Source organism: Phascolarctos cinereus, unplaced genomic scaffold, assembly GCF_003287225.1.
Source record: "Phascolarctos cinereus isolate Bilbo 61053 unplaced genomic scaffold, phaCin_HiC Scaffold_726;HRSCAF=1367, whole genome shotgun sequence".
NCBI classification, from domain to species: Eukaryota; Metazoa; Chordata; class Mammalia; order Diprotodontia; family Phascolarctidae; genus Phascolarctos; species Phascolarctos cinereus.
The window spans coordinates 387,360,509-387,374,646 of record NW_027556098.1 but is presented as its reverse complement, the minus strand read 5'-3'; the positions used below and the strand labels follow the sequence as shown (position 1 = coordinate 387,374,646).

The following is a 14,138-nucleotide window of genomic DNA, read 5'->3' as shown; positions in this document are numbered from 1 at the left end:
ACTTTCCTGAAATGTGGTCCCTGGACCTGAACCCAGCACTTTAACAGTGGCAATTGGTGAGTCATTTCTTTGGTCAAAGAGCTTTCTCTTAGACCATGAAGGGAGAACACAATTATGTATGTGTGTGGGGGTGTTCTATCACCCCGAAACACGAGCTCTTGAAGCAATGAGTCATCATGTTACAGTGGAGAGGGCAGTGACCCTGAAGTCAGAGGAAGTGGATTCAAGTCTTGCCTCTGATACTCAGGGACTGAGTGATCTTGGGCAACTCACTTAACTTCCCCACCTATAAGATGAGGGGGTTGGACTAGATGGTCTCTGAGGATCTTTCCAGCTTTAGGCCCATGAACCTATGGCTACAGAATCTATCTTAAGTATTTGTTGTTGTTGTTAAGTACTTTTTTTTGTTTTTGTTAAGTCATTTTTTAGTTGTGACCAACTCTTTATGCCCCCATTTAGGGTTTTCTTGGCAGAGATACTGGAGTGGTTTGCTATTTCCTTCTCCAGCTCATTTTACAGATGAGGAAACTGAGGCAAACAAGGTGAAGTGACTTGCCCAGGGTCACACAGCTTATAAGTGTCTGAGGACAGATTTGAACTCAGGTCTTCCTGACTCCAGGCCTGGCACTCTGTCCACTGTACTACCTAACCTCCCTCACCTAGTACTTTCTGAAAGTTCAAATATCAAATAAGTCTGGTTCACACAAAGTTCTTCCTTCTAGAAGTAATTACAAATGAATAAAATGCAATTCCTTCTCAGGTTCTCTGGTTTCCACAGTAGCTAATGATGGCAATATACTTCCCTTGTGCAGCCACGTTGTGTGCAGAGGAACTCATGCGAACATAGACATCTGATTTCTGGTTGACCTGGTTCTATGGAATGATGATCTGGCATGAAGTGACATCATCCGTGTTCTTTATTGGGTGGCTTAGGATACAGATAACTCTGATCACCTGGCCTACTCTTTTTTTCTTTTTCTTTGATGTAACTGGAGTCACAGATGAGCTGCTTGCAATGAGCAATTTCTCCTTCAGATTTTATGCCAGTCACTTGTCCATCTTTGATAATTTGATGTCTTCAATTGGCTTGTTCAACATATAGGTACTTGTATGAATGGCACTTAGCCCTACAAACCCTTGAGGCAGCTCTCCAAGGCCATAGAGTAGATGAATATATGGGTTCTTGCCATATCTTGCCAAAGAGTCACTATAAGGTTTAATCCTGTTGATGGTTTCATAACATGGTTGATCTAAAGAGTCATCATTTCTGTAAAGAGCAAGGCCATGACCAGTGAAATCTATGACATCTTGGCCCAGATCAAACTTCTTGTACACGTCTTACATTGTAGTCTTCCTAGGATCAACACCCTCAAAGGGTCTAGAGTCTTTCTCATCAAAGTAGGCACTGTGTGATCTTCTGAGAGTTTAGGCCAGGAAGGAAGAGCAGGGATCCCATCCATCTGTAACCACTTAGGGACCTCTTCTGGGATATAGAAAAAACTTCAGGGGTCATCTCTCCAATCCAATTCCTTCATTTTACAAAGGAGGAAAATGACAGGCAGAGGGGTTAAGTGACTTGTCCACAGTCATCCAGATAGTTTAGTAGGGTAGCCAGGAATTGAACTCAGGACCTTCTGACCTCCAATCTAGTTCCCTTTCACAGGGCTTTGGCACTAGGGTAGGAAACCACTTTAAACCAAGACTTCTGGAAGGTAGTCTGTTTTCAATTCAATATTGCTGAGTGCTTTGTGAGCAAAGCATTATTCTAGGTAATGTGAATAATATGTAGATATGTTTTCTATATACACATTTATACACACAAACACACACATATACATACAATATACAGTGTTTCTCAAGTCTTAGTGTAGCTTTAAGTTACTAAAAGCTTAAAAAGAAGGAAATAAGAATTTTTTAGGCACCTTCTATGAGCCAAGGACCATGCTAAGGGCTGCACTAAGAATTTTGGGGACACATACCAACAAACTAATCAACCATACACACATATTTGTGTGTGTGTGTGTGTGTGTGTATACACACACATACACATGCACATGTACAAACATATATACATATATTATACAGGAGGTCTCAAGTCATAGTGTAGCTTTAAGGTAACAAAAGCTCAAAAACAGGAAATAAACATTATGTGCCAGGACTATTTATTTATATGTTTATTAGCACATTTATTATGTGCTGAGGGCTGTACTGACTTTTGGGACATACCATACATACATAATACACACATACATATATACACACACACACACATATATATACCACACATATACACATATATAATACATGCACACATATAACACAGACCCTGCCCACATGGAGATTTTAGTCTTTCAGAGAATTTAGACAAGTGCACAAGTAACTGTAATTCACAAGAAAATATGACAAGTACCATAAGGAAGATAAAAGCAAGGTGCTATAGGGATTGGGCCTTTCCACCTACCCTTCCACTGCCCCTTTTATGTGTTGTTCTGGCCCGGTTAGAATGTGAGCTTGGCAAGAGCAGGGACCACCTTACTTGAGTATTTATAGCCCCAGTGCTAATCCCCAGGGGCAGTGTGGTGCAGTGGGTAGAGTGTTGGGCTTGGAGTCAAGGAGGCCTGGGTTTGAATGCTGCATCTGTCCATGACAGTGGCCCTGTGAATACTTTTAAGTATATTTAACCTCTGGCTTGTCCCTTAATGAAGCTCATATGGAAGGTATGTTCTTCATGAGCCACACGGGGGCAGTGTGGTGCAGTGGATAGAGCATTGAACTTGCAGTCAAGGAGACCTGGGTTTGGCTTCCTCCTCTGATGCTTGCTAGCTCTATGACCTGGCCAAGCCCCTTAACCCACACAACGGGGTTGCTGTTGTCTGGACTCGTGGCTTCGTCAGCTAGGGGCGTTCTGAGTGAGGATGTTCCCTCCAGCTAAGGCAGAGTGGTCCCTACTCTGCCCGTATAGTCTTAGAGAGTTGCCTGAGGGAATAAAGAGGTTTAGTGACTGGCCCAAGGTCACACAGACAGGGATGTATTAGAGTCAGTGCCTAATCTCACGTCTCTGATTCTAGGGCTGGTAGTTTATCCACCATACCACATTGGCTTTCGGGGTGTTAAGAAGGAAAAAAAAATGAGATAATGTATATCAAACACTCTGCACAATCAGTTATTATTATTATTCTAAGTTAATTTCACTCCCTGTTCCATGATGCAACCATCCTCTTTCCTGCTCCCCCAGACCTGGGCAGCCAGCTTCTGGATGCTATGACATATAGCAAATGGCTGGTTAATCACAACCATTGGTTAACCTTTCAGCCTAACTCCACTATTAGAAAAACGAATCAGTCGGTGAGGGATGCCCTCTTCCAGGAGAGAGAGCTTGGCCAGGTGGAAAGTATCTCAGGAGCTGAAGAGAGCTGGGTTTGAATTCCACCTCATGACTTTAGGCTTCACTTCTCTGAAACCCCATTTCCTCTTCTGTACAATGGGGAGAACCTCACTTCATGAGGTGGCCGGTGTTCTCAGTAAGTCAGAAGAAAGCAAAGATAGCCCTCTCCCCACCCCTGCAGCAGACTGGTGAACAGATGGGAGAATTTGGCCAACAATCCCACCGAATGAGCAGGTAGTCATCTGCATCACTGGAGGCAGCATCCGACTGGAAAACATCACAGATACATTGGAGCGTTTCGTTTGATCCTCACAGGCTGTTGTGGCAGAGGGGAATGAGCATTTATTAAACACCTACTATATGTTTCACAAATATTATCTCATTTGATCCTCCCAACAGTCCTGTGAAGTAAGTGTTGTTGTTAGCTCTGTTTTACAGTTAAGGAAACTGAGGCAGACTGAAGTGAAGTGATTTGGCCAGATATGAAGTATCTGAGTTCAGATTTGAACCCAGGTCTTCCTGATTCCAGGCCCATTGCTTTGTGTACTGAGCCACCTAGCAGCCCCCTTTGCCAAGAGGAGTAAACAGTATCTTTCATCACCCTTTGTTCATATCTAAAGCTCTAGAGAAATACCAGCAATTGCTATCATACATCTTTCTGCATCTCCCTTCACAATCTCTCTCTCTATCCAACCACTTCCCTCTACTCACATATAGAACACCTTCATCCAGGCCCTCATCACCACCTCTGTTACAATAGCCTCCTAAATGGCCTCTCCACCTCAAGTCTACGTACTCCAGTCCTTCCTACACTGGTGCTGACATAATTCTCCTTAAGCACAGATCTGATCATGTCACTCTCTTACTCAACCAACTTCAGTGGCTCCCTATTACCTATAGAAGAAAAGAAAAACTTTATTTAACGTCTAACACGATACAACCTGATTTCAACATCTGTCCATCCTCACTAACATTACTCCACCTCGGACATTCTGTGATTCAGCCAAACCTGACTTTCTGTTCCTCCCTCCCTAGCAGCCGTCTCCTGCCTCAATTCCAGCCCCCATGCTTGGAATGCACTCCTTCCTTCTCAGTGCCTTATAGTGTCTCTCTCTTTGTAAAGATACAGCTAAACAGCATAGCCAAAACCTTCTGTATGAGACTTTTCCTGATTCCTCACCCTCCCTGCCAATCTCAAGTATCCTCCCTCCTAAACGGCTTCATTTATAATTACTTTGTGTGCATGTATGTAAACTTCATATTTATGCTGTATATAGGCAAATATATTTATATACATATATACATGTATACATACACACATATATGTATATATGTATGCATGTGCATATGTATCCACGCATACATCTACACTTCTTGTCTCCTCTATTCAGCTTTGTGAGTAGGATTGTTTTTTCTTTGTGCCTGTATCCTTGTGACTAGCAATGTGCCTGGTATATAATCAGTGATTAATATATACTTGTTGAATGATTGATGTTACAAGAGAGTATACCTTCTTATATATTGACCTTAGTTATTTAGTTGGTGAGCTCTCAGACCAACCCTGGGCTTACCTTCTATGCTAATAGGTTTAGATTGATTATGTTAATGGGGACATGAACAATGACTGTCAACCCTTACTTTTGGGGATCTAACTTCACAATCCCCTTTAACGAAGGAGGAAGGAAGTGGGCAGGGATAAGCTGAAAATGGGAGATTCAGGGAGAACACAGTAGCAGCCTTCAAATATGAGAAGGGGTGTCCTGTGAAGGAGGGTCTAGACTCATTCCATTTGGCCCTGGAAGGCAGAAGCAGGAGCTACTATATACAGCTAAATTTTTATTTTATTTTAAATTTAGCATGGTAGTTCCAACATTGTCCTGCTTGCCTACATTCCTTTTTCAATTTCCTTCTGCTCTTTGTTTGTTGTTAAAAATTATTCATTAGATCTAACTATTTTGGAGAGGAATTTGGAATTATGCCGAAAGGGCTATCAAACTGTTCATACACTTTGATACAGCAATACCGCTACTAGGTATCCCAAAGAGATCAAAGAAAAGGGAAAAAGACCCACATGTACAAAGATATTTATAGGAGCTCTTTTTGTGGTGGCAAAGAACTGGAAACTGAGGGGATGCCCCTCAGTTGGGGAATGGCTGAACAAACTGTAGTGTATGATTGTGATAGAATACTGTTGTGCTATAAGAAATGACAAGCAGGTGGATTTCAGAAAAACCTGGGAAGATTTATATGAATTGATGCGAAGTGAATTAAGCATAACCAGGAGAACATTATACACAGTAACAGCAATACTGTAGGATGAGGAATTGTGAATGACTTAGCTATTCTCAGCAATACAACGATTCAGGACAATCCCAAAGGACTCGTGATGAAACATGCCATCTGCCTACACATGAAGAACTGACATTGTATGAATACAGACTAAAGCTTGCTACTTTTCATTTTCTTTCTTTCTTTCATTCTTTTTTTTTCTTTGAGTCTTCTTGTACAAAATGACTAATATGGAAAGTTATACATGATTGAACATGTATAACATATATTGGCTTGCTTACTGTCTTGGGGTGGGGGGAGGAGAAAAGGGAGGGATGGAATTTGTAACTCAAAACTTAAAAAAACCCAAATGTTAAAAAATTGTTTTAGTACATAATGGGGGGAAATGAAATATTAAAAATAATTATGGTAGGAAAAATTATTCATTGATGATCTTTTATTTCTTTTCTTCCTATTTTAAGATATCACTATTGCTACTACCATTCCCTTCCCAATTTCCCCCTGCCTTGGAAAAAGCCCTCCTTCATAAGAAATAAGTATAGTCGGGCAGATCAAATCCAAACACTGGCTGCATCTGAAAATCTGTGTCTCATTCTTCTCCTTTGATGCACCATCACCTATCTGCCAAGAGGTGGGAAGCATGCTTCATCGTTAGTATTCTGCAGTTGTGATTGGCTATTGTGCAGTTCTTAGGTCTTAAGTCAGTCACAGTTGTCCCTTTATAATGTTGAGGTCACTATAGAAAGTCTCCTTCTGGTTCTGCTCACTTCACTTGGAACCAGTTTGTACGATTCCTCTCAGGTTTCATTGAATCCATTCCTTTGATCATTTCCTCAGCTCCAGTCCTCCTGAAATGTATCTGGCCACCGGCTCAGATGGCTCCAGAGGAGAAAGTGAGGCTGATGACTTTGTACAACCCTGCCTCACTTAAATCCAATACACTTGCAAGTCATGGCATCACCTTCCTGATGTCATGGTCCTCTTGGAGAACAAAGGACAGACAACAGCAGAAGGTGCAATAATATTCCATTATATTCACGTAATTGGATTCGTTCAACCATTTTCCAATCGATGGACACTTTGATCATGGTTCTAAATTGCTTTCCAGGATGTGTGGACCCCTTCACAGCTCCATTAATAGTCAGCTGGATATGGTGTTGTAAGCCCCTTAATCCCTGCTGCTGGGGAGACTGGTAGATCATGTGGGTAATGGGAGTTCTGACATAGAGGTCAAAAAGTGCCCATCGATTGGAATTTTATATGGTTGCTGGTAGCTTGAATTTCTTCTTAGTACAGCCTGTTCATATGCTTTGACTATTGGGAAATAATTTAATCTTTGTACTGTGGCACCCAGTATGTTCCAGGTACAGTAGAATATAAACTATAATTGAATATAAGCTGCTTGAAGGTGCGGATGGTTTTTCATTTTGTCTTTGAATCCCCAGGGGTTAGCAGAGCTTGTGGAACACAGTAGGTCCTTCCTGCCAGCTTGTTGAATTGATAGATAAATCCAGGGGTGTGCTACAGCCAGCTCCTTTTATTCAGGCATTTCACTTGTGTCTGACTCTGTGACCCCATTTGGGGTTTTCTTAGCAAGGATACTGGAGTGGTTTGCCATCTCCTTCTTCCCCTAACTCACCAACAGGTTTGAGGCTTGTAGGTTACCCTCAATCCGATTTAGCCTGTCTGCCAAGATGATTTTACTGGGGTGTGGCCACAGTGCATGCTACAGCTTCTTGGAGACACGGGTGAGAGTCGGGTGACAGGTGGACACCAAAGGTGGATAAGCAGCCCTCCCACCAGAGGAGCTAGTCCTTCTGAGTACCCCACACAGCTCAATGTCTACTCCTACAATACTTCTAGCACAGACACCTTCTATCTTCTCACATGGCCCCTGACTTAGTTCAGCCCCTCATCATTTCTTGATTATTTCAATGGCCTCCTAATTGGTCTCCCTTCCTCATGTCTTTCCACATTTTTATCTATCCTCTACGCCTTTGCCAATTGATTTTACGTAAATGCAGATCTGACCCTATCAATCCCTCACTCAATATACTCCAATTTCTCCCTATTTCTTCTAAGATAAAATGTAAAATCATTTGTTTAGCTTTTATAGCCCTTTAAAACCTCCTTTGAACCTAATATTTGAGCCTCATTGTGTATTATTCCCCTGCCTGCTCTCTGCCAGTTATCTAGCCAAACTGGCCTTCTATCTGTCCCTCACACACAACACTCTTATCTCCTATCTCCACACTTTTGCACAGGCTGTACCTCATGCCTACAATGCCCTCCTTCCTCACCCTATAATAGGTCTCTCTTCCTTCAAGATGCTGCTCAAATACTAGTTTCTACATGAAGCCTTTCTTGATCCCCTCAATCTCTAGTGTACTGCCTCCCAAGCTACCTTGTATTTAGCTTCCTTGTATTTGTATTTCATTGGGATAGTGGATAGAGTGTGGTGCCCTCAAGTCAAGACGATCTGAGTTCAGATTCAGCCTCAGACATTTACTACCTGTGTGACCCTGGGCAACTCACTTAAATCTGTTTGCTTTCGTTTCCTTATCTGTAAAATGAGCTAGAGAAGGAAATGGCAAACCAGTCCAGTGTCTCTGCCAAGAAAATCCCAGATGGGGTCACAGAGAGTTGGACACAACTGGAAAACGTTATTTCATTGGCTTATAAGATCTTAGATGTAGAGCCAAAAGGAATCTCCTAGACAAATTAATCCAGCCCCCTCATTTTACATATGAGGAAACTGAGGCACGGAGAGTTTAAGTGACTTGTCCAAGGTCACATCTAGTTAGTATCTGAGACAGGATTTGAACTCAGGTCTTCTTGACTTTCATTCTATCAACACCATCCTGCCTAATTGTCTTTTTATTTATTCTGCATATACTTATGTATGCTCTTATTGTCCCTCCTGTTAAAATGTGAGTTCCTGGAAAATAATAATTGTTTCATTCATTGTGTTTGTATCCTTGGCAGTTAGCACAAAGACTGGCAAATAGTGGGCACCTAAGACATGGTTGTTTATTGATTTTCCTAATGCCTCATTGTGGCATAGAGTTGATCCTGGCTTCTTGAAGAACACATGCTTTCGTGGGCCCTTTTGTGGCTCCAAGTACATGTCTAGGAATGAGCTGTGCATCAATCCTCTGAGGACCAGCCCAGCTCATTTTAGAGAAGGCCACTACCAGGACAATGGCCACCAGGTGAGATGCTTTGCAACCATTGACACTCAAGAAAACACTCTATTAAGGCATGGGGAGATTACTGTGTCTGGCTCTTAATGTAGCAAAACCAACGAAAATAATTTATTAGGTGCTTATTGGGTGCAGATCTATATTAGGCAATAGGAAATATGCAGAGTTTAGGTTGACTTCCTAAATAGCAAGACTTCTTTACAGGTGGAATGCATCGCTAGATTACCCAGTGATGGCAGTCTTCAAGCAGAGGCTGGATACTATTTTTTCAATTTGCTAGGGGTGGGATGGTTTTGTTGCAAATTGCTCACACCCACCATGTGCCCTGCTTTTGTTCTCTGTGTAACACTCATTTTCGGTTCTTCAGAGATTGATGTATTTCATGTCTTGCCACCCCAGATAGAAGACCGACTCCCATTTCTATACTCCTTTAAAGTTTACAGCCCATCTTCCCCATAACAACCCTGTGAAGTACTATACCCACTTTGTAGATGCTCAGTGAAGTCACCTGCCTTGTTCTTGCCATACAGCTAGGAAGTCTCAGAGCCAGGATTGGTATTCAGCTAGTTTGCCTCCAGTTCCCTAGTTCTTTCCACTACACAAGTATGAATTGTAATAATACGTTCCAAAGTTCAATTCAATAAACATTTATTAAACACCTACTATGTGCCAAGCATGGGATTAAGTGCTACAAATAAGAAAAAAAGAGCCTGCCCTCAAGGGGCTTACAATCTAACGGGAGAAGACAAGCCACAAAAAGAATCAGAAAGGTGGTGAAGGGGAGAGGGCGATCAGAGGGTTGGTTCCTAGTGCCAGGGCATGATGTTCTGTGGAGTTGAAACCAAACAGAGCAGCCTGATTTACCTGGAAAGTTCTAAAAGTTTTGAACCCTCTATAAATGAAGGGTTTAGGAAGAGTTTATTGCTTCACCTTCTATCCCTCCAATGGGGCAGGGTGAAGCAACAGAGTTGAGTTGAGAAGGTGTTGAGTATCAGTAACTGATTCCATCAGCATGGTGAGAAGATTTCAGGTGATCAGTTTGAGGATTACAAAAAACCCCACTTTCCTCACAACAACTCTGTGGTCCCATAAAGTGACCAGGGGAGCTATTTCTCTGGCCTTAAGCTGACCAGCCGAAGATGAAGAACTTACTGGTGAGAGTGATGTTGGTGGAACCTTGGAAGAAAGAGAATGTCATCTAATAGCCAAGGGGGAAAAATACAGGAAGCAGTCAGATACATACCCTGGGCACAAGATTCTATGTAATAAAAATGAAAAACATATGATCTCAACACCTGAAACTCAAAAGGGGAGCTCAGGATATTTGGGAAGCTGTTGATAATATGATTCTGACATATTTTGGGTTTTGTAGCCCTAGTGCCTGGAACACAGTAGAGGCTTAATAAATGCTTGTTGGTTGGTACGCTATCCGTGAGTGTCTGTGTGCACATTTTAGCTATCAAGTAACTCATTATGTCTGTAGTTTCCCTGCTATTTTTTCATAAGATTCTAGTGGGAAAGGACTGCAGAGGGCACTGAGTCCAACCAGTACTTAGAAAAAGAACCTATGAATCTGGGATGCCTGGGGTACAAATTGGCTTTTGTGAAGCAGGACAAAGAGTAGATCTTTGGTAAGATGTCTTCAACATCTACATGTCTTCAATGACCATAACCATAAGTAGAAAGAGTCAATTATTCCCTAGAACCACTGACCCAAACCAAATTAGGCAAACCTAATCTGCTTTCCCAACATCAACTGCACTGCTGTTTCCCCCAATGGAATAAATGGTAAGATCAATGCTTTTTGCAAGGAATGTAAGGCAGAGTACGATGCCCCTTACCTGCCCCGACAAAACCATTTCATTAGACCACAAATTCTAACCCTAGTATCTTCAAAAAGCCAGGAATGAGGGGATTAGAAAAACACTTTTCTTTCCTTCTTTGAGACCAGCCAGCAGGCTTGCAACACAGCTGTATCTTGACAGGCAAAGCCCACCTCGACATCCCATACATTGATTCTAAAACAAGTTAAGAAGAGTCTGGATTAGCTATCCAATCCAAATCTCCTTGGGTAATTGGTGGATCAGACATTTTCTTTCATGTTCTATTTGAAACCATCTCCCTTGGGGGGGCCATTTTAAGAAAAATGCTTTTCTGATTTGGCCCAGGATTTTAGAATAATAGTAGCTGGTGTGTGCTTAGAGATAGGAAAAGGAAAACAAAATGATTCTAACCAGGCTTTTAGCTCACAAAGGAACGCAATCCTTTCAGAAGCAACTGTTTCATCATGCATTAACCTCCCATGCCCAGACACTGGCTCTGCTCATCCTATTCTTGTCGATTTTCAAATACTTGAAAGGCCTGCTTCTTCCAGCTGTAGGTTTAAGGGTCTGTCGGCCCAGATCTGGCCCAGAGACACATGTTGTTGGGTATTTTCTTCTAAAACATCCAGGGCTGTTGCCATCTTGGATCTAAATGAGTTTCTGTCCATTATCAAGGAAGCACAGAAAGAGGCAACTTAATTGATCATCCTGGGGATCATTTTGGGGGGGGGCACTACAGCACAGGCAGCAGTACTCAGACAGAGTGTAAGTTGGGTCTGAACCCATGGGGTTTTCAGGCTAATCTGCATCCCTCCACATTATCAAGAGATGGCATGGTGTAGTAGAAAGATGGTTTGGAGTCAAGAAGACAGACACTGGTTCAAAGCCCATTTCTGACATTTCCTAGCTGAGTGGCTGAAGCCAAGTCAGCTTGGTAAAGTGGAGAGAATGCTGGACTTAGAGTCTGAAGACCTGAGTTCAAATCTTCCGTTTGCTTCCAAGGCAGTTTGGGGTAAGGTATTTTAATGAACGTGAACTCAGACAGACTTGAAGAGATAGTGGAGGATAGAGGAGCCTGGAGTGCTATGGTCCATGGGGTTGCAAAGAGTTGGATGTGAATGAAGGACTGAACAAAATTTAACCTCCCTGGGTCTCTGTCTCCTAATGTGCAAAATAATTATAATAATACCTCTAGAATCTAACTCACAGGGTTGTTGAAAGATCAACTGAGGTAACTGCAGCAGTGGCAGCTAGGTGATGAAGCAGATTTTGTGCCAGGAAGTCAGGAAGATTCATCTTCCTACATTCAAATCTGGCCTCAGACACTTACTAGCTGTGTGACTCCGGGCAAGTCATTTCACCCTACTTGCCTCAGTTTTCTCATCTGTAAAATTATCTGGAGAAGCAAGTGGAAAACCAGTATCTCTGCCAAGAAAATCCCAAATGGAGTCATGAAGAGTCCGACACAACTGAAATGACTGGACAGCAAAAACAGCAAAAGTTTGCAAGCACTTAAAGCCCTTTATAGATGCCAGTTGTTATAATTCTGAGTTATAACCTTGCCCCTAAGCCAGGGCTCTTCAGAAGACTTTCAGTGATTCTCACCATTATAAATTAAGAGCTAGAAGCGACCTTAGAGATCCTCTCATCTAATCCGCTCATTTTCATAGATGGGGAAACTGAGGCCCAGAGGAAGAGTTAGTTCCTAAGGCTGGGACTTAAACTCAGGTTTTCTGACTAACTCTAGCACCACGTTGCTTGGTCAAGAGAGGTGGGAAAGAAGTCTAGGGCAGAATGACCATGTTGGGGCAGGAGACCACAGCCTTCTCCTCTTTTTACCCCTCTGAAGCTGGCTGAGCTATGAGTCACCACTGGCCTTACCAGCAGTGGCTTGGAATCATTGACTGACTGTTCATCTAGCCAGTGGTAAGGAGCACAGGAACTCTTCAGATTCATGGAATCATTGAAATTCAGCGTAGACTGGGACTTCAGAGGCAGAGCTGTATGTGGGGCAAGGGTAATGAAGTGTACTCTCATGTGGGTAGGGTGGGACGTTAACCTATTCAGGGGAGTCAGAGACACCAGGCCATGGATGGTAGGCTGCTGGATCAGACCAGTGGAGGAAGGAGCTCACTCTAGGGGGTCGTCTGCTAGCTTCTTAAACTAATTATTCTTATAAACAATAGGCTAAGCTCTATTATTTCTATATTGCTGAAAAATGGCAGTTCTAGATTTGATGTCCTCTAAACTTGGTCCACTGAGGCAAAGCCCCGTTTGCCTTGCCTTTGTTATAACTATTTGCATTATTTTGACTCTTTTAACCAGGCAGCACAGTGCTAGATTTTGAGTCAGAAAGCTTGGATTTGAATCCCTCTTGTGTCCCTGGATAGTTAATTTCCTCTTCCACTCTCTGCCGATTTCCTCATCAGTGAAATGAGAGGATTGGATGAGATGATCTCTAAAGTCCCAGCTCCGAACTTAAAACTGTGCGATTCTTTCAAAGTCTTGAGAAAAGTCCTGAACTTAGGGGCAAGTTTATAACTCAGAGTTATACAAAGTGGCATTTATAAAGTGCCCTAAATATTGGCTGTTCAATGAAACCAATCTCTAGGAAAGAAGGGCGCCACCTATGGGGGAACTGTGGTAATCTGTAGCATGCATAGTATACCGGCTAGAGTCTATACCGTTATCCCTTCCACATTGGGGGGTTAGGGGGACAGCACCCCTGCGATCTGAAAAATCTGCATAAAATTTTCTGGCCCTCTCTTTGTACCAGAGAAGAAGTCTGAATTTTTTCTTTTACTTACATGGGGTGCTTACAATATTAAAAGATAAAATATGTTTATATTATATAATATTTTACATATATTTTATGTATTTCTAAACTTTTTCTGTGTCGTCTGCTGGCCTTTGTATGTTGTCTGCGGCTTCTGCAAAACTCTCAAAAAATTCCCATTTAATTTTTTTATGTGGACTTGAGATATATAGAAACCATGATGGGGAAAGAAAGATGAGATGTGGATTCTGATAATTGTACTTGGTGTCAGGAAGATCTAAATTCAAATCTTACCTGAAATCCTGCCTAGCCGTGTGATCTTTGGAAAGCCAACTAATCTCTCTAAGTCTCTATTTTTTCTTCATCTATAAAATGGGGATAGTAATAGCATCTATTTTGTAGGATTATTGTGAGCATCAAGTGAGATAATAAATGTGAAGTTCTTTGTAAACCTTAAAGTGCTATATAAACATTAACTATAATTTTTTAATGATTTCTAAGGATAGGGAATCCATTTTTTCCCTGCCCCTTGGGGCAGCTCTTGTTCTAATAATTTTTTATATGAATCCTAAATCGATTCCTCTAATTTTAATTAGCACTCCAGACAGCAGATCTTTGGCAATAATCCAGTGGTCGGTGGTGGGGGGTGTAGGTGGGTGGGT

The 14,138-nt window shown here is 42.0% G+C and overlaps 1 pseudogene; it reads right to left on the bottom strand.

Moving 5' to 3' along the window:
• Positions 1-728: 728 nt before the first annotated feature.
• On the bottom strand, positions 729-12,737 carry LOC110203016 (rab GDP dissociation inhibitor beta pseudogene; annotated as a pseudogene).
• Positions 12,738-14,138: the final 1,401 nt, after the last annotated feature.